Below are 21622 nucleotides of genomic sequence, written 5' to 3'. Positions count from 1 at the left end.
CAATCAAACTCCCTGGTGATCAAGTGGGTAGGATTCGGCGCTCTTACCGCTGCGGCCCGGGTTCGATTCCCGGTCAGGGAATTCTCAGTTTGTCAAATGTCTCACTGGATGAAAATTAAATTGCTGATGCTGAGTGAAAGTGAAAGGGTTATGGAGTTGGGGTTGGTCAACATTAACAAGTTCCCTGGTGGTCTAGTGGCTAGGATTCGGCGCTCTCACCGCCGCGGCCCGGGTTCGATTCCCGGTCAGGGAATTCTCAGTTTGCCAAATCTCTCACTGTATCAAAATTAATTTGCTGATGCTGAGTGAAAGTGAAAGGGTTATGGAGTTGGGGTTGGTCAACATAAGAAAGTTCCCTGTTGGTCTAGTGGCTAGGATTCAGCGTTTTCACCGCTGCGGCCTGGGTTCAATTCCCGGTCAGAGAATTCTCAGTTTGTCAAATCTCTCACTGGATGAAAATTAAATTGCTGATGTTGAGTGAAAGTGAAAGTGAAAGTGAAAGTGAAAGGGTTATGGAGTTGGGGTTGGTCAACATTAAGAAGTTCCCTGGTGGTCTAGTGGTTAGGATTCGGCGCTCTCACCGCCGCGGCCCGTGTTCGATTCCCGGTCAGGGAATTCTCAGTTTGTCAAATCTCTCACTGGATGAAAATTAATTTGCTGATGCTGAGTGAAAGTGAAAGGGTTATGGATGTTGGGTTGGTCAAAATAAGCAAGTTCCCTGGTGGTCTAGTGGCTAGGTTTCAGCACTTTCACCGCTGCGGACCGGGTTTGTTTCCCGGTCAGGGGGTTCTCAATTTGTCAAATCCACTCGTTTTTCAAATCTCTCACTGCACGGAAATTTTGCTGTTGCTGAGTAAAAGTGAAAGAATTATGGAATTGGGGTTGGTCAACACAATCAAACTCCCTGGTGGTCTAGTGGCGAGCATTCGGCGCTCTCACCGCCGCGGCCCGGGTTCGACTCCCGGTCAGGGAATTCTCAGTTTGTCAAATGTCTCACTGGATGAAAATTAAATTGCTGATGCTGAGTGAAAGTGAAAGGGTTATGGAGTTGGGGTGGGTCAACATTAAAAAGTGGTCTAGTGGCTCGGATTCGGCGCTCTCACAGCCGCGGCCCGGGTTCGATTCCTGGTCAGGGAATTCTCAGTTTGTCAAATCTCTCACTGGATCAAAATTAATTTGCTGATGCTGAGTGAAAGTGAAAGGGTTATGGAGTTGGGGTTGGTAAACGTAAAAAAGTTCCCTGTTGGTCTAGTGGCTAGGATTCAGCGTTTTCACGGCTGCGGCCCGGGTTCGATTCTCTGTCAGGGAATTCTCCGTTTGTCAAATCTCTCACTGGATGAAAATTAATTTGCTGATGCTGAGTGAAAGTGAAAGGGTTATGGCGTTGGGGTTGGTCAACATAAGTAAGTTCCCTGGTTGTCTAGTGGCTAGGATTCAGCGCTTTCACCGCTGCTACCCGGGTTCGATTCCCGGTCAGGGAAATCTCAGTTTGTCAAATCCACTAGTTTTTCAAATCTCTCACTGCACGAAAATTAAATTGCTGATGCTGAGTGAAAGTGAAAGATTTATGGAGGTTGGGTTGGTCAAAATAAGCAAGTTCCCTGGTGGTCTAGTGGCTAGGATTCAGCGCTTTCACCGCTGAGGCCCGGGTTCGATTCCCGGTCAGGGAATTATTAGTTTGTCGAATCCACTCGTTTTTCAAATCTCTCACTGCACGAAAATTAAATTGCTGATGCTGAGTGAAAGTGAAAGATTTATGGAGGTTGGGTTGGTCAAAATAAGCAAGTTCCCTGGTGGTCTAGTGGCTAGGATTCAGCGCTTTCACCGCTGAGGCCCGGGTTCGATTCCCGGTCAGGGAATTCTCAGTTTGTTAAATCCACTCGTTTTTCAAATCTCTCACTGCACGAAAATTAAATTGCTGATGCTGAGTGAAAGTGAAAGGGTTATGGAGTTGGGGTTGGTCAACACAATCAAACTCCCTGGTGATCAAGTGGGTAGGATTTGGCGCTCTTACCGCTGCGGCCCGGGTTCGATTCCCGGTCAGGGAATTCTCAGTTTGTCAAATGTCTCACTGGATGAAAATTAAATTGCTGATGCTGAGTGAAAGTGAAAGGGTTATGGAGTTGGGGTTGGTCAACATTAAAAAGTTCCCTGGTGGTCTAGTGGCTAGGATTCGGCGCTCTCACCGCCGCGGCCCGGGTTCAATTCCCGGTCAGAGAATTCTCACTTTGTCAAATCTCTCACTGGATGAAAATTATATTGCTGATGCTAAGTGAAAGTGAAAGGGTTATGGAGTTGGGGTTGGTCAACATTAAGCAGTTCCCTGGTGGTCTAGTGGCTAGGATTCGGCGCTCTCACCGCCGCGGCCCGGGTTCGATTCCCGGTCAGGGAATTCTCAGTTTGTCAAATCTCTAACTGGATGAAAATTAATTTGCTGAAGCTGAGTGAAAGTGAAAGGGTTATGGCGTTGGGGTTGGTCAACATAAGCAAGTTCCCTGGTGGTCTAGTGGCTAGGATTCAGCGCTTTCACCGCTACGGCCCGGGTTCGATTCCCGGTCAGGGAATTCTCAGTTTGTCAAATCCATTCGTTTTTCAAATCTCTCACTGGATGAAAATTAATTTGCTGATGCTGAGTGAAAGTGAAAGGGTTATGGAGTTGGGGTTGGTCAACTTAAGAGAGTTCCCTGTTGGTCTAGTGGCTAGGATTCAGCGCTTTCACCGCTGCGGCCCGGGTTCGATTCCCGGTCAGGGAATTCTCAGTTTGTCAAATGCACTCGTTTTTCAAATCTCTCACTGCACAAAAATTAATTTGCTGATGCTGAGTGAAAGTGAAAGGTTTATGGAGGTTGGGTTGGTCAAAATAATCAAGTTCACTGGTGGTCTAGTGGGTAGGATTCGGCGCTCTCACCGCCGCGGCCTGGGTTCGATTCCCGGTCAGGGAATTCTCAGTTTGTCAAATCTCTCACTGGATGAAAATTAATTTGCTGATGCTGAGTGAAAGTGAAAGGGTTATGGCGTTGGGGTTGGTCAACATAAGCAAGTTCCCTGGTGGTCTAGTGGCTAGGATTCAGCGCTTTCACTGCTGCGGCCCGGGTTCGATTCCCGGTCAGGGAATTCTCAGTTTGTCAAATCTCTCACTGGATCAAAATTAATTTGCTGATGCTGAGTGAAATGGAAAGGGTTATGGAGTTGGGGTTGGTCAACATAAGAAAGTTCCCTGTTGGTCTAGTGGCTCGCATTCAGCGCTTTCACCGCTGCGGCCCGGGTTCGATTCCCGGTCAGGGAATTCTCAGTTTGTCAAATCCACTCGTTTTTCAAATCTCTCACTGGATGAAAATTAATTTGCTGATGCTGAGTGAAAGTGAAAGGGTTATGGAGTTGGGGTTGGTCAACATAAGAGAGTTCCCTGTTGGTCTAGTGGCTCGCATTCAGCGCTTTCACCGCTGCGGCCCGGGTTCGATTCCCGGTCAGGGAATTATTAGTTTGTCAAATGCACTCGTTTTTCAAATCTCTCACTGCACGAAAATTAATTTGCTGATGCTGAGTGAAAGTGAAAGATTTATGGAGGTTGGGTTGGTCAAAATAAGCAAGTTCCCTGGTGGTCTAGTGGCTAGGATTCAGCGCTTTCACTGCTGCGGCCCGGGTTCGATTCCCGGTCAGGGAATTCTCAGTTTGTCAAATCCACTCGTTTTTCAAATCTCTCACTGCACGAAAACTAAATTGCTGATGCTGAGTGAAAGTGAAAGGGTTATGGAGTTGGGGTTGGTCAACACAATCAAACTCCCTGGTGATCAAGTGGGTAGGATTCGGCGCTCTTACCGCTGCGGCCCGGGTTCGATTCCCGGTCAGGGAATTCTCAGTTTGTCAAATGTCTCACTGGATGAAAATTAAATTGCTGATGCTGAGTGAAAGTGAAAGGGTTATGGAGTTGGGGTTGGTCAACATTAACAAGTTCCCTGGTGGTCTAGTGGCTAGGATTCGGCGCTCTCACCGCCGTGGCCCGGGTTCGATTCCCGGTCAGGGAATTCTCAGTTTGCCAAATCTCTCACTGTATCAAAATTAATTTGCTGATGCTGAGTGAAAGTGAAAGGGTTATGGAGTTGGGGTTGGTCAACATAAGAAAGTTCCCTGTTGGTCTAGTGGCTAGGATTCAGCGTTTTCACCGCTGCGGCCTGGGTTCAATTCCCGGTCAGAGAATTCTCAGTTTGTCAAATCTCTCACTGGATGAAAATTAAATTGCTGATGTTGAGTGAAAGTGAAAGTGAAAGTGAAAGGGTTATGGAGTTGGGGTTGGTCAACATTAAGAAGTTCCCTGGTGGTCTAGTGGTTAGGATTCGGCGCTCTCACCGCCGCGGCCCGTGTTCGATTCCCGGTCAGGGAATTCTCAGTTTGTCAAATCTCTCACTGGATGAAAATTAATTTGCTGATGCTGAGTGAAAGTGAAAGGGTTATGGATGTTGGGTTGGTCAAAATAAGCAAGTTCCCTGGTGGTCTAGTGGCTAGGATTCAGCACTTTCACCGCTGCGGACCGGGTTTGTTTCCCGGTCAGGGGGTTCTCAATTTGTCAAATCCACTCGTTTTTCAAATCTCTCACTGCACGGAAATTTTGCTGTTGCTGAGTAAAAGTGAAAGAATTATGGAATTGGGGTTGGTCAACACAATCAAACTCCCTGGTGGTCTAGTGGCGAGCATTCGGCGCTCTCACCGCCGCGGCCCGGGTTCGACTCCCGGTCAGGGAATTCTCAGTTTGTCAAATGTCTCACTGGATGAAAATTAAATTGCTGATGCTGAGTGAAAGTGAAAGGGTTATGGAGTTGGGGTGGGTCAACATTAAAAAGTGGTCTAGTGGCTCGGATTCGGCGCTCTCACAGCCGCGGCCCGGGTTCGATTCCTGGTCAGGGAATTCTCAGTTTGTCAAATCTCTCACTGGATCAAAATTAATTTGCTGATGCTGAGTGAAAGTGAAAGGGTTATGGAGTTGGGGTTGGTAAACGTAAAAAAGTTCCCTGTTGGTCTAGTGGCTAGGATTCAGCGTTTTCACGGCTGCGGCCCGGGTTCGATTCTCTGTCAGGGAATTCTCCGTTTGTCAAATCTCTCACTGGATGAAAATTAATTTGCTGATGCTGAGTGAAAGTGAAAGGGTTATGGCGTTGGGGTTGGTCAACATAAGTAAGTTCCCTGGTTGTCTAGTGGCTAGGATTCAGCGCTTTCACCGCTGCTACCCGGGTTCGATTCCCGGTCAGGGAAATCTCAGTTTGTCAAATCCACTAGTTTTTCAAATCTCTCACTGCACGAAAATTAAATTGCTGATGCTGAGTGAAAGTGAAAGATTTATGGAGGTTGGGTTGGTCAAAATAAGCAAGTTCCCTGGTGGTCTAGTGGCTAGGATTCAGCGCTTTCACCGCTGAGGCCCGGGTTCGATTCCCGGTCAGGGAATTATTAGTTTGTCGAATCCACTCGTTTTTCAAATCTCTCACTGCACGAAAATTAAATTGCTGATGCTGAGTGAAAGTGAAAGATTTATGGAGGTTGGGTTGGTCAAAATAAGCAAGTTCCCTGGTGGTCTAGTGGCTAGGATTCAGCGCTTTCACCGCTGCTACCCGGGTTCGATTCCCGGTCAGGGAAATCTCAGTTTGTCAAATCCACTCGTTTTTCAAATCTCTCACTGGATGAAAATTAATTTGCTGATGCTGAGTGAAAGTGAAAGGGTTATGGAGTTGGGGTTGGTCAACATAAGAGAGTTCCCTGTTGGTCTAGTGGCTCGGATTCAGCGCTTTCACCGCTGCGGCCCGGGTTCGATACCCGGTCAGGGAATTATTAGTTTGTCAAATGCACTCGTTTTTCAAATCTCTCACTGCACGAAAATTAATTTGCTGATGCTGAGTGAAAGTGAAAGATTTATGGAGGTTGGGTTGGTCAAAAAAAGCAATTTCCCTGGTGGTCTAGTGGCTCGGATTCGGCGCTCTCACCGCCGCGGCCCGGGTTTGATTCCCGGTCAGGGAAATCTCAGTTTGTCAAATCTCTCACTGGATGAAAATTAATTTGCTGATGCTGAGTGAAAGTGAAAGGGTTATGGCGTTGGGGTTGGTCAACATAAGCAAGTTCCCTGGTGGTCTAGTGGCTAGGCTTCAGCGCTTTCACCGCCGCGGCCCGGGTTCGATTCCCGGTCAGGGAGTTCTCAATTTGTCAAATCCACTCGTTTTTCAAATCTCTCACTGCACGAAAATTTTGCTGTTGCTGAGTGAAAGTGAAAGGATTATGGAATTGGGGTTGGTCAACACAATAAAACTCCCTGGTGGTCTAGTGGCTAGGATTCGGCGCTCTCACCGCCGCGGCCCGGGTTCGATTCCCGGTCAGGGAATTCTCAGTTTGTCAAATGCACTCGTTTTTCAAATCTCTCACTGCACAAAAATTAATTTGCTGATGCTGAGTGAAAGTGAAAGGGTTATGGAGTTGGGGTTGGTCAAAATAAGCAAGTTCCCTGGTGGTCTAGTGGCTAGGATTCGGCGCTCTCACCGCCGCGGCCTGGGTTCGCTTCCCGGTCAGGGAATTCTCAGTTTGTCAAATCTCTCACTGGATGAAAATTAATTTGCTGATGCTGAGTGAAAGTGAAAGGGTTATGGCGTTGGGGTTGGTCAACATAAGCAAGTTCCCTGGTGGTCTAGTGGCTAGGATTCAGCGCTTTCACCGCTGTGGCCCGGGATCGATTCCTGGTCAGGGAATTCTCAGTTTGTCAAATCCACTCCTTTTTCAAATGTCTCACTGGATAAAAATTAAATTGCTGATGCTGAGTGAAAGTGAAAGGGTTATGGAGTTGGGGTTGGTCAACATTAAGAAGTTCCCTGGTGGTCTAGTGGATAGGATTCGGCGCTCTCACCGCCGCGGCCCGGGTTCGATTCCCGGTCAGGGAATTCTCAGTTTGTCAAATCTCTCACTGGATCAAAATTAATTTGCTGATGCTGAGTGAAAGTGAAAGATTTATGGAGGTTGGGTTGGTCAAAATAAGCAAGTTCCCTGGTGGTCTAGTGGCTAGGTTTCAGCGCTTTCACCGCTGCGACCCGGGTTCGATTCCCGGTCAGGGAGTTCTCAATTTGTCAAATCCACTCGTTTTTCAAATCTCTCACTGCACGAAAATTTTGCTGTTGCTGAGTGAAAGTGAAAGGATTATGGAATTGGGGTTGGTCAACACAATCAAACTCCCTGGTGGTCTAGTGGCTAGGATTCGGCGCTCTCACCGCCGCGGCCCGGGTTTGATTCCCGGTCAGGGAAATCTCAGTTTGTCAAATCTCTCACTGGATGAAAATTAATTTGCTGATGCTGAGTGAAAGTGAAAGGGTTATGGCGTTGGGGTTGGTCAACATAAGCAAGTTCCCTGGTGGTCTAGTGGCTAGGATTCAGCGCTTTCACCGCTGTGGCCCGGGATCGATTCCTGGTCAGGGAATTCTCAGTTTGTCAAATCCACTCCTTTTTCAAATGTCTCACTGGATAAAAATTAAATTGCTGATGCTGAGTGAAAGTGAAAGGGTTATGGAGTTGGGGTTGGTCAACATTAAGAAGTTCCCTGGTGGTCTAGTGGATAGGATTCGGCGCTCTCACCGCCGCGGCCCGGGTTCGATTCCCGGTCAGGGAATTCTCAGTTTGTCAAATCTCTCACTGGATCAAAATTAATTTGCTGATGCTGAGTGAAAGTGAAAGATTTATGGAGGTTGGGTTGGTCAAAATAAGCAAGTTCCCTGGTGGTCTAGTGGCTAGGTTTCAGCGCTTTCACCGCTGCGACCCGGGTTCGATTCCCGGTCAGGGAGTTCTCAATTTGTCAAATCCACTCGTTTTTCAAATCTCTCACTGCACGAAAATTTTGCTGTTGCTGAGTGAAAGTGAAAGGATTATGGAATTGGGGTTGGTCAACACAATCAAACTCCCTGGTGGTCTAGTGGCTAGGATTCGGCGCTCTCACCGCCGCGGCCCGGGTTTGATTCCCGGTCAGGGAAATCTCAGTTTGTCAAATCTCTCACTGGATGAAAATTAATTTGCTGATGCTGAGTGAAAGTGAAAGGGTTATGGCGTTGGGGTTGGTCAACATAAGCAAGTTCCCTGGTGGTCTAGTGGCTAGGATTCAGCGCTTTCACCGCTGCGACCCGGGTTCGATTCCCGGTCAGGGAATTCTCAGTTTGTCAAATCCACTCGTTTTTCAAATCTCTCACTGGATGAAAATTAATTTGCTGATGCTGAGTGAAAGTGAAAGGGTTATGGAGTTGGGGTTGGTCAACACAATCAAACTCCCTGGTGGTCTAGTGGGTAGGATTCGGCGCTCTCACCGCTGCGGCCAGGGTTCGATTCCCGGTCAGGGAATTCTCAGTTTGTCAAATGTCTCACTGGATGAAAATTAAATTGCTGATGCTGAGTGAAAGTGAAAGGGTTATGGAGTTGGGGTTGGTCAACATTAAATAGTTCCCTTGTGGTCTAGTGGCTAGGATTCGGCGCTCTCACCGCCGCGGCCCGGGTTCGATTCCCGGTCAGGGAATTCTCAGTTTGTCAAATCTCTCACTGGATCAAAATTAATTTGCTGATGCTGAGTGAAAGGGAAAGGGTTATGGAGTTGGGGTTGGTCAACATTAAAAAGTTCCCTGGTGGTTCTAGTGGCTAGGATTCGGCGCTCTCACCGCCGCGGCCCGGGTTCAATTCCCGGTCAGAGAATTCTCACTTTGTCAAATCTCTCACTGGATGAAAATTATATTGCTGATGCTAAGTGAAAGTGAAAGGGTTATGGAGTTGGGGTTGGTCAACATTAAGCAGTTCCCTGGTGGTCTAGTGGCTAGGATTCGGCGCTCTCACCGCCGCAGCCCGGGTTCGATTCCCGGTCAGGGAATTCTCAGTTTGTCAAATCTCTAACTGGATGAAAATTAATTTGCTGAAGCTGAGTGAAAGTGAAAGGGTTATGGCGTTGGGGTTGGTCAACATAAGCAAGTTCCCTGGTGGTCTAGTGGCTAGGATTCAGCGCTTTCACCGCTACGGCCCGGGTTCGATTCCCGGTCAGGGAATTCTCAGTTTGTCAAATCCATTCGTTTTTCAAATCTCTCACTGGATGAAAATTAATTTGCTGATGCTGAGTGAAAGTGAAAGGGTTATGGAGTTGGGGTTGGTCAACTTAAGAGAGTTCACTGTTGGTCTAGTGGCTAGGATTCAGCGCTTTCACCGCTGCGGCCCGGGTTCGATTCCCGGTCAGGGAATTCTCAGTTTGTCAAATGCACTCGTTTTTCAAATCTCTCACTGCACAAAAATTAATTTGCTGATGCTGAGTGAAAGTGAAAGGTTTATGGAGGTTGGGTTGGTCAAAATAATCAAGTTCACTGGTGGTCTAGTGGGTAGGATTCGGCGCTCTCACCGCCGCGGCCTGGGTTCGATTCCCGGTCAGGGAATTCTCAGTTTGTCAAATCTCTCACTGGATGAAAATTAATTTGCTGATGCTGAGTGAAAGTGAAAGGGTTATGGCGTTGGGGTTGGTCAACATAAGCAAGTTCCCTGGTGGTCTAGTGGCTAGGATTCAGCGCTTTCACTGCTGCGGCACGGGTTCGATTCCCGGTCAGGGAATTCTCAGTTTGTCAAATCTCTCACTGGATCAAAATTAATTTGCTGATGCTGAGTGAAATGGAAAGGGTTATGGAGTTGGGGTTGGTCAACATAAGAAAGTTCCCTGTTGGTCTAGTGGCTCGCATTCAGCGCTTTCACCGCTGCGGCCCGGGTTCGATTCCCGGTCAGGGAATTCTCAGTTTGTCAAATCCACTCGTTTTTCAAATCTCTCACTGGATGAAAATTAATTTGCTGATGCTGAGTGAAAGTGAAAGGGTTATGGAGTTGGGGTTGGTCAACATAAGAGAGTTCCCTGTTGGTCTAGTGGCTCGCATTCAGCGCTTTCACCGCTGCGGTCCGGGTTCGATTCCCGGTCAGGGAATTATTAGTTTGTCAAATGCACTCGTTTTTCAAATCTCTCACTGCACGAAAATTAATTTGCTGATGCTGAGTGAAAGTGAAAGATTTATGGAGGTTGGGTTGGTCAAAAATAAGCAAGTTCCCTGGTGGTCTAGTGGCTAGGATTCAGCGCTTTCACTGCTGCGGCCCGGGTTCGATTCCCGGTCAGGGAATTCTCAGTTTGTCAAATCCACTCGTTTTTCAAATCTCTCACTGCACGAAAACTAAATTGCTGATGCTGAGTGAAAGTGAAAGGGTTATGGAGTTGGGGTTGGTCAACACAATCAAACTCCCTGGTGATCAAGTGGGTAGGATTCGGCGCTCTTACCGCTGCGGCCCGGGTTCGATTCCCGGTCAGGGAATTCTCAGTTTGTCAAATGTCTCACTGGATGAAAATTAAATTGCTGATGCTGAGTGAAAGTGAAAGGGTTATGGAGTTGGGGTTGGTCAACATTAACAAGTTCCCTGGTGGTCTAGTGGCTAGGATTCGGCGCTCTCACCGCCGCGGCCCGGGTTCGATTCCCGGTCAGGGAATTCTCAGTTTGCCAAATCTCTCACTGTATCAAAATTAATTTGCTGATGCTGAGTGAAAGTGAAAGGGTTATGGAGTTGGGGTTGGTCAACATAAGAAAGTTCCCTGTTGGTCTAGTGGCTAGGATTCAGCGTTTTCACCGCTGCGGCCTGGGTTCAATTCCCGGTCAGAGAATTCTCAGTTTGTCAAATCTCTCACTGGATGAAAATTAAATTGCTGATGTTGAGTGAAAGTGAAAGTGAAAGTGAAAGTGAAAGGGTTATGGAGTTGGGGTTGGTCAACATTAAGAAGTTCCCTGGTGGTCTAGTGGTTAGGATTCGGCGCTCTCACCGCCGCGGCCCGTGTTCGATTCCCGGTCAGGGAATTCTCAGTTTGTCAAATCTCTCACTGGATGAAAATTAATTTGCTGATGCTGAGTGAAAGTGAAAGGGTTATGGATGTTGGGTTGGTCAAAATAAGCAAGTTCCCTGGTGGTCTAGTGGCTAGGATTCAGCACTTTCACCGCTGCGGACCGGGTTTGTTTCCCGGTCAGGGGGTTCTCAATTTGTCAAATCCACTCGTTTTTCAAATCTCTCACTGCACGGAAATTTTGCTGTTGCTGAGTAAAAGTGAAAGAATTATGGAATTGGGGTTGGTCAACACAATCAAACTCCCTGGTGGTCTAGTGGCGAGCATTCGGCGCTCTCACCGCCGCGGCCCGGGTTCGACTCCCGGTCAGGGAATTCTCAGTTTGTCAAATGTCTCACTGGATGAAAATTAAATTGCTGATGCTGAGTGAAAGTGAAAGGGTTATGGAGTTGGGGTGGGTCAACATTAAAAAGTGGTCTAGTGGCTCGGATTCGGCGCTCTCACAGCCGCGGCCCGGGTTCGATTCCTGGTCAGGGAATTCTCTGTTTGTCAAATCTCTCACTGGATCAAAATTAATTTGCTGATGCTGAGTGAAAGTGAAAGGGTTATGGAGTTGGGGTTGGTAAACGTAAAAAAGTTCCCTGTTGGTCTAGTGGCTAGGATTCAGCGTTTTCACGGCTGCGGCCCGGGTTCGATTCTCTGTCAGGGAATTCTCCGTTTGTCAAATCTCTCACTGGATGAAAATTAATTTGCTGATGCTGAGTGAAAGTGAAAGGGTTATGGCGTTGGGGTTGGTCAACATAAGTAAGTTCCCTGGTTGTCTAGTGGCTAGGATTCAGCGCTTTCACCGCTGCTACCCGGGTTCGATTCCCGGTCAGGGAAATCTCAGTTTGTCAAATCCACTAGTTTTTCAAATCTCTCACTGCACGAAAATTAAATTGCTGATGCTGAGTGAAAGTGAAAGATTTATGGAGGTTGGGTTGGTCAAAATAAGCAAGTTCCCTGGTGGTCTAGTGGCTAGGATTCAGCGCTTTCACCGCTGAGGCCCGGGTTCGATTCCCGGTCAGGGAATTATTAGTTTGTCGAATCCACTCGTTTTTCAAATCTCTCACTGCACGAAAATTAAATTGCTGATGCTGAGTGAAAGTGAAAGATTTATGGAGGTTGGGTTGGTCAAAATAAGCAAGTTCCCTGGTGGTCTAGTGGCTAGGATTCAGCGCTTTCACTGCTGAGGCCCGGGTTCGATTCCCGGTCAGGGAATTCTCAGTTTGTTAAATCCACTCGTTTTTCAAATCTCTCACTGCACGAAAATTAAATTGCTGATGCTGAGTGAAAGTGAAAGGGTTATGGAGTTGGGGTTGGTCAACACAATCAAACTCCCTGGTGATCAAGTGGGTAGGATTTGGCGCTCTTACCGCTGCGGCCCGGGTTCGATTCCCGGTCAGGGAATTCTCAGTTTGTCAAATGTCTCACTGGATGAAAATTAAATTGCTGATGCTGAGTGAAAGTGAAAGGGTTATGGAGTTGGGGTTGGTCAACATTAAAAAGTTCCCTGGTGGTCTAGTGGCTAGGATTCGGCGCTCTCACCGCCGCGGCCCGGGTTCGATTCCCGGTCAGGGAATTCTCAGTTTGCCAAATCTCTCACTGGATCAAAATTAATTTGCTGATGCTGAGTGAAAGTGAAAGGGTTATGGAGTTGGGGTTGGTCAACATAAGAATGTTCCCTGTTGGTCTAGTGGCTAGGATTCAGCGTTTTCACCGCTGCGGCCTGGGTTCAATTCCCGGTCAGAGAATTCTCAGTTTGTCAAATCTCTCACTGGATGAAAATTAATTTACTGATGCTGAGTGAAAGTGAAAGTGAAAGGGTTATGGAGTTGGGGTTGGTCAACATTAAGAAGTTCCCTGGTGGTCTAGTGGCTAGGATTCGGCGCTCTCACCGCCGCTGCCCGTGTTCGATTCCCGGTCAGGGAATTCTCAGTTTGTCAAATCACTCACTGTATCAAAATTAATTTGCTGATGCTGAGTGAAAGTGAAAGGGTTATGGAGTTGGGGTTGGTCAACATAAGAAAGTTCCCTGTTGGTCTAGTGGCTAGGATTCAGCGTTTTCACCGCTGCGGCCTGGGTTCAATTCCCGGTCAGAGAATTCTCAGTTTGTCAAATCTCTCACTGGATGAAAATTAAATTGCTGATGTTGAGTGAAAGTGAAAGTGAAAGTGAAAGGGTTATGGAGTTGGGGTTGGTCAACATTAAGAAGTTCCCTGGTGGTCTAGTGGTTAGGATTCGGCGCTCTCACCGCCGCGGCCCGTGTTCGATTCCCGGTCAGGGAATTCTCAGTTTGTCAAATCTCTCACTGGATGAAAATTAATTTGCTGATGCTGAGTGAAAGTGAAAGGGTTATGGATGTTGGGTTGGTCAAAATAAGCAAGTTCCCTGGTGGTCTAGTGGCTAGGATTCAGCACTTTCACCGCTGCGGACCGGGTTTGTTTCCCGGTCAGGGGGTTCTCAATTTGTCAAATCCACTCGTTTTTCAAATCTCTCACTGCACGGAAATTTTGCTGTTGCTGAGTAAAAGTGAAAGAATTATGGAATTGGGGTTGGTCAACACAATCAAACTCCCTGGTGGTCTAGTGGCGAGCATTCGGCGCTCTCACCGCCGCGGCCCGGGTTCGACTCCCGGTCAGGGAATTCTCAGTTTGTCAAATGTCTCACTGGATGAAAATTAAATTGCTGATGCTGAGTGAAAGTGAAAGGGTTATGGAGTTGGGGTGGGTCAACATTAAAAAGTGGTCTAGTGGCTCGGATTCGGCGCTCTCACAGCCGCGGCCCGGGTTCGATTCCTGGTCAGGGAATTCTCAGTTTGTCAAATCTCTCACTGGATCAAAATTAATTTGCTGATGCTGAGTGAAAGTGAAAGGGTTATGGAGTTGGGGTTGGTAAACGTAAAAAAGTTCCCTGTTGGTCTAGTGGCTAGGATTCAGCGTTTTCACGGCTGCGGCCCGGGTTCGATTCTCTGTCAGGGAATTCTCCGTTTGTCAAATCTCTCACTGGATGAAAATTAATTTGCTGATGCTGAGTGAAAGTGAAAGGGTTATGGCGTTGGGGTTGGTCAACATAAGTAAGTTCCCTGGTTGTCTAGTGGCTAGGATTCAGCGCTTTCACCGCTGCTACCCGGGTTCGATTCCCGGTCAGGGAAATCTCAGTTTGTCAAATCCACTAGTTTTTCAAATCTCTCACTGCACGAAAATTAAATTGCTGATGCTGAGTGAAAGTGAAAGATTTATGGAGGTTGGGTTGGTCAAAATAAGCAAGTTCCCTGGTGGTCTAGTGGCTAGGATTCAGCGCTTTCACCGCTGAGGCCCGGGTTCGATTCCCGGTCAGGGAATTATTAGTTTGTCGAATCCACTCGTTTTTCAAATCTCTCACTGCACGAAAATTAAATTGCTGATGCTGAGTGAAAGTGAAAGATTTATGGAGGTTGGGTTGGTCAAAATAAGCAAGTTCCCTGGTGGTCTAGTGGCTAGGATTCAGCGCTTTCACCGCTGAGGCCCGGGTTCGATTCCCGGTCAGGGAATTCTCAGTTTGTTAAATCCACTCGTTTTTCAAATCTCTCACTGCACGAAAATTAAATTGCTGATGCTGAGTGAAAGTGAAAGGGTTATGGAGTTGGGGTTGGTCAACACAATCAAACTCCCTGGTGATCAAGTGGGTAGGATTTGGCGCTCTTACCGCTGCGGCCCGGGTTCGATTCCCGGTCAGGGAATTCTCAGTTTGTCAAATGTCTCACTGGATGAAAATTAAATTGCTGATGCTGAGTGAAAGTGAAAGGGTTATGGAGTTGGGGTTGGTCAACATTAAAAAGTTCCCTGGTGGTCTAGTGGCTAGGATTCGGCGCTCTCACCGCCGCGGCCCGGGTTCGATTCCCGGTCAGGGAATTCTCAGTTTGCCAAATCTCTCACTGGATCAAAATTAATTTGCTGATGCTGAGTGAAAGTGAAAGGGTTATGGAGTTGGGGTTGGTCAACATAAGAATGTTCCCTGTTGGTCTAGTGGCTAGGATTCAGCGTTTTCACCGCTGCGGCCTGGGTTCAATTCCCGGTCAGAGAATTCTCAGTTTGTCAAATCTCTCACTGGATGAAAATTAATTTACTGATGCTGAGTGAAAGTGAAAGTGAAAGGGTTATGGAGTTGGGGTTGGTCAACATTAAGAAGTTCCCTGGTGGTCTAGTGGCTAGGATTCGGCGCTCTCACCGCCGCTGCCCGTGTTCGATTCCCGGTCAGGGAATTCTCAGTTTGTCAAATCACTCACTGGATGAAAATTAATTTGCTGATGCTGAGTGAAAGTGAAAGGGTTATGGATGTTGGGTTGGTCAAAATAAGCAAGTTCCCTGGTGGTCTAGTGGCTTAGATTCAGCGCTTTCACCGCTGCGGACCGGGTTCGATTCCCGGTCAGGGGGTTCTCAATTTGTCAAATCCACTCGTTTTTCAAATCTCTCACTGCACGAAAATTTTGCTGTTGCTGAGTAAAAGTGAAAGAATTATGGAATTGGGGTTGGTCAACACAATCAAACTCCCTGGTGGTCTAGTGGCTAGGATTCGGCGCTCTCACCGCCGCGGCCTGGGTTCGATTCCCGGTCAGGGAATTCTCAGTTTGTCAAATGTCTCACTGGATGAAAATTAAATTGCTGATGCTGAGTGAAAGTGAAAGGGTTATGGAGTTGGGGTGGGTCAACATTAAAAAGTTCCCTGGTGGTCTAGTGGCTCGGATTCGGCGCTCTCACCGCCGCGGCCCGGGTTCGATTCCCGGTCAGGGAATTCTCAGTTTGTCAAATCTCTCACTGGATCAAAATTAATTTGCTGATGCTGAGTGAAAGTGAAAGGGTTATGGAGTTGGGGTTGGTCAACGTAAGAAAGTTCCCTGTTGGTCTAGTGGCTAGGATTCAGCGTTTTCACCGCTGCGGCCCGGGTTCGATTCCCTGTCAGGGAATTATCAGTTTGTCAAATGCACTTGTTTTTCAAATCTCTCACTGCACGAAAATTAATTTGCTGATGCTGAGTGAAAGTGAAAGGGTTATGGATGTTGGGTTGGTCAAAATAAGCAAGATCCCTGGTGGTCTAGTGGATAGGATTCAGTGCTTTCACCGCTGCGGACCGGGTTTGATTCCCGGTCAGGGAGTTCTCAATTTGTCAAATCCACTCGTATTTCAAATCTCTCACTGCACGAAAATTTTGCTGTTGCTGAGTGAAACTGAAAGGAATATGGAATTGGGGTTGGTCAACGCAATCAAACTCCCTGGTGGTCTAGTGGCTAGGATTCGGTGCTCTCACCGCCGCGGCCTGGGTTCGATTCCCGGTCAGGGAATTCTCAGTTTGTCAAATCTATCACTGGATGAAAATTAAATTGCTGATGCTGAGTGAAAGTGAAAGGGTTATGGAGTTGGGGTGGGTCAACATTAAAAAGTTCCCTGGTGGTCTTGTGGCTAGGATTGGGCGCTCTCACCGCTGCGCCCCGGGTTCAATTCCCGGTCAGAGAATTCTCAGTTTGTCAAATCTCTCACTGGATGAAAATTAAATTGCTGATGCTGAGTGAAAGTGAAAGGGTTATGGAGTTGGGGTTGGTCAACCTTAAAAAGTTCCCTGGTGGTCTAGTGGCTAGAATTCGGTGCTCTCACCGATGCGGCCAGGGTTCGATTCCCGGTCAGGGAATTCTCAGTTTGTCAAATCTCTCACTGGATGAAAATTAATTTGCTGATGCTGAGTGAAAGTGAAAGGGTTATGGCGTTGGGGTTGGTCAAAATACGCAAGTTTCCTGGTGGTCTAGTGGCTAGGATTCAGCACTTTCACCGCTGCTGCCTGGGTTCGATACCCGGTCAGGGAAATCTCAGTTTGTCAAATCCACTCATTTTTCAAATCACTCACTGGATGAAAATTAATTTGCTGATGCTGAGTGAAAGTGAAAGGGTTATGGAGTTGGGGTTGGTCAACATAAGAAAGTTCCCTGTTGGTCTAGTGGCTAGGATTCAGCGTTTTCACCTCTGCGGCCTGGGTTCAATTCCCGGTCAGAGAATTCTCAGTTTGTCAAATCTCTCACTGGATGAAAATTAAATTGCTGATGCTGAGTGAAAGTGAAAGTGAAAGGGTTATGGAGTTGGGGTTGGTCAACATTAAGAAGTTCCCTGGTGATCTAGTGGCTAGGATTCGGCGCTCTCACCGCCGCGGCCCGGGTTCGATTCCCGGTCAGGGAATTCTCAGCTTGTCAAATCTCTCACTGAACGAAAATTTTGCTGTTGCTGAGTAAAAGTGAAAGGATTATGGAATTGGGGTTGGTCAACACAATCAAACTCCCTGGTGGTCGAGTGGCTAGGATTCGGCGATCTCACCGCCGCGGCCCGGGTTCGATTCCCGGTCAGGGAATTCTCAGTTTGTCAAATGTCTCACTGGATGAAAATTAAATTGCTAATTCTGAGTGAAAGTGAAAGGGTTATGGAGTTGGGGTGGGTCAACATTAAAAAGTTCCCTGGTGGTCTCGTGGCGAGGATTCGGCGCTCTCACCGCCGCGGCCCGGTTTCATTTCCCGGTAAGGGAATTCTCAGTTTGTCAAATCTCTCACTGGATGAAAATTAATTTGCTGATGCTGAGTGAAAGTGAAAGGGTTATGGCGTTGCGGTTGGTCAACATAAGCAAGTTCCCTGGTGATCTAGTGGCTAGGATTCATCGCTTTCACCGCTGCGGCCCGGGTTCGATTCCCGGTCAGGGAATTCTCAGTTTGTCAAATCCACTCATTTTTCAAATCTCTCACTGGATGAAAATTAATTTGCTGATGCTGAGTGAAAGTGAAAGGGTTATGGAGTTGGGGTTGGTCAACATAAGAGAGTTCCCTGTTGGTCTAGTGGCTAGGATTCAGCGCTTTCACCGCTGCGGCCCGGGTTCGATTCCCGGTCAGGGAATTATCAGTTTGTCAAATGCACTCGTTTTTCCAATCTCTCACTGCACGAAAATTAATTTGCTGATGCTGAGTGAAACTGAAAGGTTTATGGAGGTTGGGTTGGTCAAAATAAGCAAGTTCCCTGGTGGTCTAGTGGCTAGGATTCGGCGCTCTCACCGTCGCGGCCCGAGTTCGATTCCCGGTCAGGGAATTCTCAGTTTGTCAAATCTCTCACTGGATGAAAATTAATTTGCTGATGCTGAGTGAAAGTGGAAGGGTTATGGCGTTGGGGTGGGTCAACATTAAAAAGTTCCCTGGTGGTCTCGTGGCGAGGATTCGGCGCTCTCACCGCCGCGGCCCGGTTTCATTTCCCGGTAAGGGAATTCTCAGTTTGTCAAATCTCTCACTGGATGAAAATTAATTTGCTGATGCTGAGTGAAAGTGAAAGGGTTATGGCGTTGCGGTTGGTCAACATAAGCAAGTTCCCTGGTGATCTAGTGGCTAGGATTCATCGCTTTCACCGCTGCGGCCCGGGTTCGATTCCCGGTCAGGGAATTCTCAGTTTGTCAAATCCACTCGTTTTTCAAATCTCTCACTGGATGAAAATTAATTTGCTGATGCTGAGTGAAAGTGAAAGGGTTATGGAGTTGGGGTTGGTCAACATAAGAGAGTTCCCTGTTGGTCTAGTGGCTAGGATTCAGCGCTTTCACCGCTGCGGCCCGGGTTCGATTCCCGGTCAGGGAGTTATCAGTTTGTCAAATGCACTCGTTTTTCCAATCTCTCACTGCACGAAAATTAATTTGCTGATGCTGAGTGAAACTGAAAGGTTTATGGAGGTTGGGTTGGTCAAAATAAGCAAGTTCCCTGGTGGTCTAGTGGCTAGGATTCGGCGCTCTCACCGTCGCGGCCCGAGTTCGATTCCCGGTCAGGGAATTCTCAGTTTGTCAAATCTCTCACTGGATGAAAATTAATTTGCTGATGCTGAGTGAAAGTGGAAGGGTTATGGCGTTGGGGTTGGTCAACATAAGCAAGTTCCCTGGTGGTCTAGTGGCTAGGATTCAGCGCTTTCACCGCTGTGGCACGGGTTCGATTCCCGGTCAGGGATATCTCAATTTGTCAAATCCACTCCTTTTTCAAATGTCTCACTGGATAAAAATTAAATTGCTGATGCTGAGTGAAAGTGAAAGGGTTATGGAGTTGGGGTTGGTCAACATTAAAAAGTTCCCTGGTGGTCTAGTGGATAGGATTCGGCGCTCTCGCCGCCGCGGCCCGGGTTCGATTCCCGGTCAGGGAATTCTCAGTTTGTCAAATCTCTCACTGGATCAAAATCAATTTGCTGATGCTGAGTGAAAGTGAAAGGGTTATGGAGTTGGGGTTGGTCAACGTAAGAAAGTTCCCTGTTGGTCTAGTGGATAGGATTCAGCGTTTTCACCGCTGAGGCCTGGGTTCGATTCCCGGTCAGGGAATTATCAGTTTGTCAAATCCACTTGATTTTCAAATCTCTCACTGCACGAAAATTAATTTGTTGATGCTGAGTGAAAGTGAAAGGGTTATGGATATTGGGTTGGTCAAAATAAACAAGTTCCCTGGTGGTCTAGTGGCTAGGATTCAGCGCTTTCACCGCTGCGGACCGGGTTCGATTCCCGGTCAGGGAGTTCTCAATTTGTCAAATCCACTCGTTTTTCAAATCTCTCACTGCACGAAAATTTTGCTGTTGCTGAGTGAAAGTGAAAGGATTATGGAATTGGGGTTGGTCAACACAAATAAACTCCCTGGTGGTCTAGTGGTTAGGATTCGGCGCTCTCACCGCCGCGGCCCGGGTTCGATTCCCGGTCAGGGAATTCTCAGTTTGTCAAATCTCTCACTGGATGAAAATTAAATTGCTGATGCTGAGTGAAAGTGAAAGTGAAAGGGTTATGGAGTTGGGGTGGGTCAACATTAAAAAGTTCCCTGGTGGTCTAGTGGCTAGAATTCGGCGCTCTCACCGATGCGGCCAGGGTTTGATTCCCGGTCAGGGAATTCTCAGTTTGTCAAATCTCTCACTGGATGAAAATTAATTTGCTGATGCTGAGTGAAAGTGAAAGGGTTATGGCGTTGGGTTTGGTCAACATAATCAAGTTCCCTGGTGGTCTAGTGGCTAGGATTCAGCGCTTTCACCGCTGCTACCCGGGTTCGATTCCCGGTCAGGGAAATCTCAGTTTGTCAAATCCACTCATTTTTAAAATCACTCACTGGATGAAAATTAATTTGCTGATGCTGAGTGAAAGTGAAAGGGTTATGGAGTTGGGGTTGGTCAACATAAGAAAGTTCCCTGTTGGTCTAGTGGCTCGGATTCAGCGCTTTCACCGCTGCGGCCCGGGTTCGATTCCCGGTCAGGGAATTCTCAGTTTGTCAAATGTCTCACTGGATGAAAATGAAATTGCTGATGTTAAGTGAAAGTGAAAGGGTTATGGAGTTGGGGTTGGTCAACATTAAAAAGTTCCCTGGTGGTCTAGTGGCTAGGATTCGGCGCTTTCACCGCCGCGGCCCGGGTTCGATTCCCGGTCAGGGAATTCTCAGTTTGTCAAATCTCTCACTGGATGAAAATTAATTTGCTGATGCTGAGTGAAAGTGAAAGGGTTATGGAGTTGGGGTTGGTCAACGTAAGAAAGTTCCCTGTTGGTCTAGTGGCTAGGATTCAGCGTTTTCACCGCTGCGCCCTGGGTTCAATTCCCGGTCAGAGAATTCTCAGTTTGTCAAATCTCTCACTGGATGAAAATTAAATTGCTGATGCTGAGTGAAATTGAAAGTGAAAGTGAAAGGGTTATGGAGTTGGGGTTGGTCAACGTTAAGAAGTTCCCTGGTGGTCTAGTGGCTAGGATTCGGCGCTCTCACCGCTGCGGCCCGGGTTCGATTCCCGGTCAGGGAATTCTCAGTTTGACAAATCTCTCACTGGATGAAAATTAATTTGCTGATGCTGAGTGAAAGTGAAAGGGTTATGGATGTTGGGTTGGTCAACATAAGCAAGTTCCCTGGTGGTCTAGTGGCTAGGTTTCAGCGCTTTCACCGCTGCGGACAGGGTTCGATTCCCGGTCAGGGAGTTCTCAATTTGTCAAATCCACTCGTTTTTCAAATCTCTCACTGAACGAAAACTTTGCTGTTGCTGAGTAAAAGTGAAAGGATTATGGAATTGGGGTTGGTCAACACAATCAAACTCCCTGGTGGTCAAGTGGCTAGGATTCTGCGATCTCACCGCTGCGCCCCGGGTTCGATTCCCGGTCAGGGAATTCTCAGTTTGTCAAATCTCTCACTGGATGAAAATTAATTTGCTGATGCTGAGTGAAAGTGAAAGGGTTATGGAGTTGGGGTTGGTCAACGTAAGAAAGTTCCCTGTTGGTCTAGTGGCTAGGATTCAGAGTTTTCACCGCTGCGCCCTGGGTTCAATTCCCGGTCAGAGAATTCTCAGTTTGTCAAATCTCTCACTGGATGAAAATTAAATTGCTGATGCTGAGTGAAAGTGAAAGTGAAAGTGAAAGTGAAAGTGAAAGGGTTGTGGAGTTGGGGTTGGTCAACATTAACAAGTTCCCTGGTGGTCTAGTGGCTAGGATTCGGCGCTCTCACCGCCGCGGCCCGGGTTCGATTCCCGGTCAGGGAATTCTCAGTTTGACAAATCTCTCACTGGATGAAAATTAATTTGCTGATGCTAAGTGAAAGTGAAAGGGTTATGGATGTTGGGTTGGTCAACATAAGCAAGTTCCCTGGTGGTCTAGTGGCTAGGATTCAGCGCTTTCACCGCTGCGGACAGGGTTCGATTCCCGGTCAGGGAGTTCTCAATTTGTCAAATCCACTCGTTTTTCAAATCTCTCACTGAACGA

At 47.4% G+C, this 21622-nt stretch overlaps 1 protein-coding gene and 62 non-coding genes across 63 annotated transcripts in view; 62 read left to right on the top strand and 1 right to left on the bottom strand.

Moving 5' to 3' along the window:
• LOC144023548 (protein kinase C delta type-like) overlaps positions 1-21622 on the bottom strand; it is a 114941-nt gene that overhangs the window by 76150 nt on the left and 17169 nt on the right. The window lies entirely within an intron of this gene.
• On the top strand, positions 182-253 carry trnae-cuc (transfer RNA glutamic acid (anticodon CUC)). Its single transcript has one exon. It is a non-coding gene; the product is annotated as a tRNA-Glu (tRNA).
• Positions 544-615, top strand: trnae-cuc (transfer RNA glutamic acid (anticodon CUC)). Its single transcript has one exon. It is a non-coding gene; the product is annotated as a tRNA-Glu (tRNA).
• trnae-uuc (transfer RNA glutamic acid (anticodon UUC)) lies at positions 1599-1670 on the top strand. Its single transcript has one exon. It is a non-coding gene; the product is annotated as a tRNA-Glu (tRNA).
• On the top strand, positions 1788-1859 carry trnae-uuc (transfer RNA glutamic acid (anticodon UUC)). The gene has a single exon. It is a non-coding gene; the product is annotated as a tRNA-Glu (tRNA).
• trnae-cuc (transfer RNA glutamic acid (anticodon CUC)) lies at positions 2149-2220 on the top strand. The gene has a single exon. It is a non-coding gene; the product is annotated as a tRNA-Glu (tRNA).
• trnae-cuc (transfer RNA glutamic acid (anticodon CUC)) lies at positions 2321-2392 on the top strand. The gene has a single exon. It is a non-coding gene; the product is annotated as a tRNA-Glu (tRNA).
• Positions 2493-2564, top strand: trnae-uuc (transfer RNA glutamic acid (anticodon UUC)). The gene has a single exon. It is a non-coding gene; the product is annotated as a tRNA-Glu (tRNA).
• Positions 2682-2753, top strand: trnae-uuc (transfer RNA glutamic acid (anticodon UUC)). Its single transcript has one exon. It is a non-coding gene; the product is annotated as a tRNA-Glu (tRNA).
• On the top strand, positions 2871-2942 carry trnae-cuc (transfer RNA glutamic acid (anticodon CUC)). Its single transcript has one exon. It is a non-coding gene; the product is annotated as a tRNA-Glu (tRNA).
• trnae-uuc (transfer RNA glutamic acid (anticodon UUC)) lies at positions 3043-3114 on the top strand. Its single transcript has one exon. It is a non-coding gene; the product is annotated as a tRNA-Glu (tRNA).
• Positions 3593-3664, top strand: trnae-uuc (transfer RNA glutamic acid (anticodon UUC)). Its single transcript has one exon. It is a non-coding gene; the product is annotated as a tRNA-Glu (tRNA).
• trnae-cuc (transfer RNA glutamic acid (anticodon CUC)) lies at positions 3954-4025 on the top strand. The gene has a single exon. It is a non-coding gene; the product is annotated as a tRNA-Glu (tRNA).
• On the top strand, positions 4310-4381 carry trnae-cuc (transfer RNA glutamic acid (anticodon CUC)). Its single transcript has one exon. It is a non-coding gene; the product is annotated as a tRNA-Glu (tRNA).
• On the top strand, positions 5365-5436 carry trnae-uuc (transfer RNA glutamic acid (anticodon UUC)). The gene has a single exon. It is a non-coding gene; the product is annotated as a tRNA-Glu (tRNA).
• On the top strand, positions 5554-5625 carry trnae-uuc (transfer RNA glutamic acid (anticodon UUC)). The gene has a single exon. It is a non-coding gene; the product is annotated as a tRNA-Glu (tRNA).
• trnae-cuc (transfer RNA glutamic acid (anticodon CUC)) lies at positions 5932-6003 on the top strand. Its single transcript has one exon. It is a non-coding gene; the product is annotated as a tRNA-Glu (tRNA).
• trnae-cuc (transfer RNA glutamic acid (anticodon CUC)) lies at positions 6290-6361 on the top strand. Its single transcript has one exon. It is a non-coding gene; the product is annotated as a tRNA-Glu (tRNA).
• Positions 6479-6550, top strand: trnae-cuc (transfer RNA glutamic acid (anticodon CUC)). The gene has a single exon. It is a non-coding gene; the product is annotated as a tRNA-Glu (tRNA).
• trnae-uuc (transfer RNA glutamic acid (anticodon UUC)) lies at positions 6651-6722 on the top strand. Its single transcript has one exon. It is a non-coding gene; the product is annotated as a tRNA-Glu (tRNA).
• On the top strand, positions 6840-6911 carry trnae-cuc (transfer RNA glutamic acid (anticodon CUC)). The gene has a single exon. It is a non-coding gene; the product is annotated as a tRNA-Glu (tRNA).
• Positions 7012-7083, top strand: trnae-uuc (transfer RNA glutamic acid (anticodon UUC)). The gene has a single exon. It is a non-coding gene; the product is annotated as a tRNA-Glu (tRNA).
• Positions 7198-7269, top strand: trnae-cuc (transfer RNA glutamic acid (anticodon CUC)). Its single transcript has one exon. It is a non-coding gene; the product is annotated as a tRNA-Glu (tRNA).
• On the top strand, positions 7370-7441 carry trnae-uuc (transfer RNA glutamic acid (anticodon UUC)). Its single transcript has one exon. It is a non-coding gene; the product is annotated as a tRNA-Glu (tRNA).
• trnae-cuc (transfer RNA glutamic acid (anticodon CUC)) lies at positions 7559-7630 on the top strand. The gene has a single exon. It is a non-coding gene; the product is annotated as a tRNA-Glu (tRNA).
• trnae-uuc (transfer RNA glutamic acid (anticodon UUC)) lies at positions 7731-7802 on the top strand. Its single transcript has one exon. It is a non-coding gene; the product is annotated as a tRNA-Glu (tRNA).
• On the top strand, positions 7917-7988 carry trnae-cuc (transfer RNA glutamic acid (anticodon CUC)). The gene has a single exon. It is a non-coding gene; the product is annotated as a tRNA-Glu (tRNA).
• On the top strand, positions 8089-8160 carry trnae-uuc (transfer RNA glutamic acid (anticodon UUC)). The gene has a single exon. It is a non-coding gene; the product is annotated as a tRNA-Glu (tRNA).
• Positions 8278-8349, top strand: trnae-cuc (transfer RNA glutamic acid (anticodon CUC)). Its single transcript has one exon. It is a non-coding gene; the product is annotated as a tRNA-Glu (tRNA).
• On the top strand, positions 8450-8521 carry trnae-cuc (transfer RNA glutamic acid (anticodon CUC)). The gene has a single exon. It is a non-coding gene; the product is annotated as a tRNA-Glu (tRNA).
• Positions 8795-8866, top strand: trnae-cuc (transfer RNA glutamic acid (anticodon CUC)). The gene has a single exon. It is a non-coding gene; the product is annotated as a tRNA-Glu (tRNA).
• trnae-uuc (transfer RNA glutamic acid (anticodon UUC)) lies at positions 8967-9038 on the top strand. The gene has a single exon. It is a non-coding gene; the product is annotated as a tRNA-Glu (tRNA).
• Positions 9345-9416, top strand: trnae-cuc (transfer RNA glutamic acid (anticodon CUC)). The gene has a single exon. It is a non-coding gene; the product is annotated as a tRNA-Glu (tRNA).
• trnae-uuc (transfer RNA glutamic acid (anticodon UUC)) lies at positions 9517-9588 on the top strand. The gene has a single exon. It is a non-coding gene; the product is annotated as a tRNA-Glu (tRNA).
• On the top strand, positions 10068-10139 carry trnae-uuc (transfer RNA glutamic acid (anticodon UUC)). The gene has a single exon. It is a non-coding gene; the product is annotated as a tRNA-Glu (tRNA).
• trnae-cuc (transfer RNA glutamic acid (anticodon CUC)) lies at positions 10429-10500 on the top strand. Its single transcript has one exon. It is a non-coding gene; the product is annotated as a tRNA-Glu (tRNA).
• On the top strand, positions 10791-10862 carry trnae-cuc (transfer RNA glutamic acid (anticodon CUC)). Its single transcript has one exon. It is a non-coding gene; the product is annotated as a tRNA-Glu (tRNA).
• trnae-uuc (transfer RNA glutamic acid (anticodon UUC)) lies at positions 11846-11917 on the top strand. The gene has a single exon. It is a non-coding gene; the product is annotated as a tRNA-Glu (tRNA).
• On the top strand, positions 12035-12106 carry trnae-uuc (transfer RNA glutamic acid (anticodon UUC)). Its single transcript has one exon. It is a non-coding gene; the product is annotated as a tRNA-Glu (tRNA).
• On the top strand, positions 12396-12467 carry trnae-cuc (transfer RNA glutamic acid (anticodon CUC)). Its single transcript has one exon. It is a non-coding gene; the product is annotated as a tRNA-Glu (tRNA).
• trnae-cuc (transfer RNA glutamic acid (anticodon CUC)) lies at positions 13102-13173 on the top strand. The gene has a single exon. It is a non-coding gene; the product is annotated as a tRNA-Glu (tRNA).
• On the top strand, positions 14157-14228 carry trnae-uuc (transfer RNA glutamic acid (anticodon UUC)). The gene has a single exon. It is a non-coding gene; the product is annotated as a tRNA-Glu (tRNA).
• trnae-uuc (transfer RNA glutamic acid (anticodon UUC)) lies at positions 14346-14417 on the top strand. Its single transcript has one exon. It is a non-coding gene; the product is annotated as a tRNA-Glu (tRNA).
• Positions 14707-14778, top strand: trnae-cuc (transfer RNA glutamic acid (anticodon CUC)). Its single transcript has one exon. It is a non-coding gene; the product is annotated as a tRNA-Glu (tRNA).
• trnae-cuc (transfer RNA glutamic acid (anticodon CUC)) lies at positions 15415-15486 on the top strand. Its single transcript has one exon. It is a non-coding gene; the product is annotated as a tRNA-Glu (tRNA).
• Positions 15587-15658, top strand: trnae-cuc (transfer RNA glutamic acid (anticodon CUC)). Its single transcript has one exon. It is a non-coding gene; the product is annotated as a tRNA-Glu (tRNA).
• On the top strand, positions 16134-16205 carry trnae-cuc (transfer RNA glutamic acid (anticodon CUC)). The gene has a single exon. It is a non-coding gene; the product is annotated as a tRNA-Glu (tRNA).
• On the top strand, positions 17017-17088 carry trnae-cuc (transfer RNA glutamic acid (anticodon CUC)). Its single transcript has one exon. It is a non-coding gene; the product is annotated as a tRNA-Glu (tRNA).
• On the top strand, positions 17530-17601 carry trnae-uuc (transfer RNA glutamic acid (anticodon UUC)). Its single transcript has one exon. It is a non-coding gene; the product is annotated as a tRNA-Glu (tRNA).
• trnae-uuc (transfer RNA glutamic acid (anticodon UUC)) lies at positions 17719-17790 on the top strand. Its single transcript has one exon. It is a non-coding gene; the product is annotated as a tRNA-Glu (tRNA).
• Positions 17908-17979, top strand: trnae-cuc (transfer RNA glutamic acid (anticodon CUC)). Its single transcript has one exon. It is a non-coding gene; the product is annotated as a tRNA-Glu (tRNA).
• On the top strand, positions 18252-18323 carry trnae-uuc (transfer RNA glutamic acid (anticodon UUC)). Its single transcript has one exon. It is a non-coding gene; the product is annotated as a tRNA-Glu (tRNA).
• Positions 18441-18512, top strand: trnae-uuc (transfer RNA glutamic acid (anticodon UUC)). Its single transcript has one exon. It is a non-coding gene; the product is annotated as a tRNA-Glu (tRNA).
• trnae-cuc (transfer RNA glutamic acid (anticodon CUC)) lies at positions 18630-18701 on the top strand. The gene has a single exon. It is a non-coding gene; the product is annotated as a tRNA-Glu (tRNA).
• Positions 18802-18873, top strand: trnae-uuc (transfer RNA glutamic acid (anticodon UUC)). The gene has a single exon. It is a non-coding gene; the product is annotated as a tRNA-Glu (tRNA).
• On the top strand, positions 18991-19062 carry trnae-cuc (transfer RNA glutamic acid (anticodon CUC)). The gene has a single exon. It is a non-coding gene; the product is annotated as a tRNA-Glu (tRNA).
• Positions 19163-19234, top strand: trnae-uuc (transfer RNA glutamic acid (anticodon UUC)). The gene has a single exon. It is a non-coding gene; the product is annotated as a tRNA-Glu (tRNA).
• Positions 19352-19423, top strand: trnae-uuc (transfer RNA glutamic acid (anticodon UUC)). Its single transcript has one exon. It is a non-coding gene; the product is annotated as a tRNA-Glu (tRNA).
• Positions 19538-19609, top strand: trnae-cuc (transfer RNA glutamic acid (anticodon CUC)). Its single transcript has one exon. It is a non-coding gene; the product is annotated as a tRNA-Glu (tRNA).
• Positions 19888-19959, top strand: trnae-uuc (transfer RNA glutamic acid (anticodon UUC)). The gene has a single exon. It is a non-coding gene; the product is annotated as a tRNA-Glu (tRNA).
• trnae-uuc (transfer RNA glutamic acid (anticodon UUC)) lies at positions 20249-20320 on the top strand. The gene has a single exon. It is a non-coding gene; the product is annotated as a tRNA-Glu (tRNA).
• Positions 20605-20676, top strand: trnae-cuc (transfer RNA glutamic acid (anticodon CUC)). Its single transcript has one exon. It is a non-coding gene; the product is annotated as a tRNA-Glu (tRNA).
• trnae-cuc (transfer RNA glutamic acid (anticodon CUC)) lies at positions 21331-21402 on the top strand. Its single transcript has one exon. It is a non-coding gene; the product is annotated as a tRNA-Glu (tRNA).

The sequence above is a fragment of the Festucalex cinctus genome, chromosome 8, assembly GCF_051991245.1.
Source record: "Festucalex cinctus isolate MCC-2025b chromosome 8, RoL_Fcin_1.0, whole genome shotgun sequence".
NCBI lineage: Eukaryota > Metazoa > Chordata > Actinopteri > Syngnathiformes > Syngnathidae > Festucalex > Festucalex cinctus.
Note: the sequence above shows the minus strand (reverse complement) of the source record. Positions and strands in the feature narration are given on the sequence as shown.